Source organism: Apis dorsata, unplaced genomic scaffold (assembly GCF_000469605.1).
Source record: "Apis dorsata unplaced genomic scaffold, Apis dorsata 1.3 scaffold_222, whole genome shotgun sequence".
NCBI lineage: Eukaryota > Metazoa > Arthropoda > Insecta > Hymenoptera > Apidae > Apis > Apis dorsata.
The window spans coordinates 516,818-519,273 of record NW_006263504.1 but is presented as its reverse complement, the minus strand read 5'-3'; the positions used below and the strand labels follow the sequence as shown (position 1 = coordinate 519,273).

The 2,456-nt window shown below is 36.0% G+C and overlaps 1 protein-coding gene across 10 annotated transcripts in view; it reads right to left on the bottom strand.

Moving 5' to 3' along the window:
* Positions 1-2,456, bottom strand: part of LOC102681371 (dystrophin, isoforms A/C/F/G/H-like) — a 428,634-nt gene that overhangs the window by 104,870 nt on the left and 321,308 nt on the right. The gene's annotated exons all lie outside the window — the stretch shown is intronic.

Genomic DNA, 2,456 nt, shown 5'->3' with positions numbered 1-2,456 from the left:
TTTAAAAAAAAAAAAAAAAAAAAATGTTGTCGATCGTTTATCTGGATCTCTTTCTTTGGGAAGGATTATTTATTCTTCGTTGTAAGGACGAGGGGAAATAAGGGAGTTGTCTATATGTCGTTTCTTGCTTCGATGAATTAATTCGTTTATCGAATCTCTTTTTGTTGTTCGTTTATTAGAAATGCTAATGAATAATTTTTAGTTGAAATTTCGAAATGAAATTGATATATATGTAACAGTTGATTTCGAAAGTATGAAAAATTTTACGTTGAAAATAACTTTAATAAGGATAGGTTAATTGTTTAAGAAAAAATATACAACGTGTGATAAAATATATTATGAAATTGTAAAATATCCAGACGATCGAATATTTTTAGGACCAATTGTACTTATGAATTCGAAAAAGAAATTTTAACTAACGATATAAATCTTTGTCTTATCACTCGAGAGGGAACGATAAATTTGGAACGATAAATTTATTTAACACGAGGAAACGAAAAAAATCTTCTCTTGAAGATAGATTACACAACAATTTTGTAATATTTGCACAAAACTTAAACAGCTATCGAGGCTAGATACGCGAGTTAATATTACTGGTATTAATTTGATTTATTGTTATAATTGATAAAACAGAGATTACATTCCCATCGATTCGAATGCGAACTTTTACGTATCTATAATCTATTATTCGAACGGATATAAAATCAATGAATTTATTTATCTCTAATTTTGTCGCGCCTCGCATCACAATTTTGATATTTCACTTCACGAAAATTGTATTGCAATTTGCAAGCGAAGATTATATATATATATATTTTCCAGGAAACAAGATCATCCGTTTGACCGTGCAGAATTTTCGCGGAAGCTTTCATTTTTCAATTTTATCCGTTCCCCAGTGGCAAGTTTTTTGGTCTGATTAGTCGAGATCGAAGATTTCGAGGCGGAAATCGATTGTATTTTATACGCCCGACGGAATTAATAGCGGTTACACCCCTCCCTCCCCTCCATCGAATTGTTCATCGCTCCATTCGAATTTTTGTTTTTCAATTTTTTTTCCCTCCCCATGATTCATACTTTTTCCCCCATTTAATCACCGGATAGGATGGGCGCGGTTTTGCGAAAAATCACTGAAATCCGCGGCTCCCCCCTCCCTTCCTCTCGCCGGAAATCCGCTGAAGGGATCATTTTTTCCTCCCGGGAGATTGTAAACAAACGTTTATTTGCAAGGAAAATTTTTTTCTCTCCCTTAATTGTCCGGATTATTGCTGATTTAAATATGAATTTCGATATCGATAATCTGAACGGAACGAAAATAATAATAACGAGAAAAAACGCGAACAGATTCCGCACGACTGTTATTGTATATATTGTCCGAAAACTATTTCATTCGACGCAAAAGATATTCATCGCGAACGAAAAATAACGACGGTGTTTCGTCGATTAAAAATTTCATCGTTAAATATAAATATTGGAATACGATTGAGCGTTAAAGAAATTTATAATACTCAAGAAAAAAAAAAGAAAACAAAAACACGTTACGATATACATCCTACAATCGATCACCTTTCGAAAGTAAAAATCGATTTTTATTATTTACGAATATCGCGAGTTTGTTCGAAGAATTTTTTAAGGTAATTTTTTAAGGTAAGTAAAGAGAGATTAAATCTATGTTCATTTCACGCATATACGCTTCCTTTGGCTAAGCTCTTAAAATGTTAGGGTTTGTCTTTTTAATATCTGATAATTTATTATTACAATTTATTTATTTTGCAGAATATATTAGATCATCCAGAAATTAATCGTACTAAAATTAAACTCGATAAAAAGGACCAATAACTTGTGTAAATATCGTACACAATAAAGTTATTTTGCCTTATACGAAACCTCTTAATTTACCATAATCTAATTAATTTCCAGACCAATCCAATATTACCAATCCAATATATACAACGATATAGTCAAAAAAAAAAACTTTTATTTCTTTCTTCGCTCCTCTTCACACGCTTCCTCTTCTTTCCTACTTGAATCGCAATTTACGGACTCGAAGAAAAGCTGAAGCAAATTTACCTGTTCGAAGAGATGCAGCTCGGCCAGCAGCGTGTAGGAAATGTAGATGTACCGCGCGTCGTCGCCCCTCTTTCTGCCAATCCCCCTGGGAGGGTTCCCCTGTAGGGTGGCACGCCCCCCGGGCCAGGTGCCCCCTTTGCGCACACTTTCACGATAATCCACCGTAATTACGTACCCTCGAGAAGTCCCTCCTCCCTCATCACCCCACTTGTCCACGCGAAACCCACCCCCTCCAATACCCTCTACCTGTTCACCCTCTTCGATCTCCAAGTTTCGACGACGATCTTCGACCAACGCGAGAAACCACTCCTCCCTCCGCTCTTCTCCTCCTCGCGCATCATCCTCCGTTTCACCCTCCTCCGTGTCACCAACCCACGCATATTCACGCA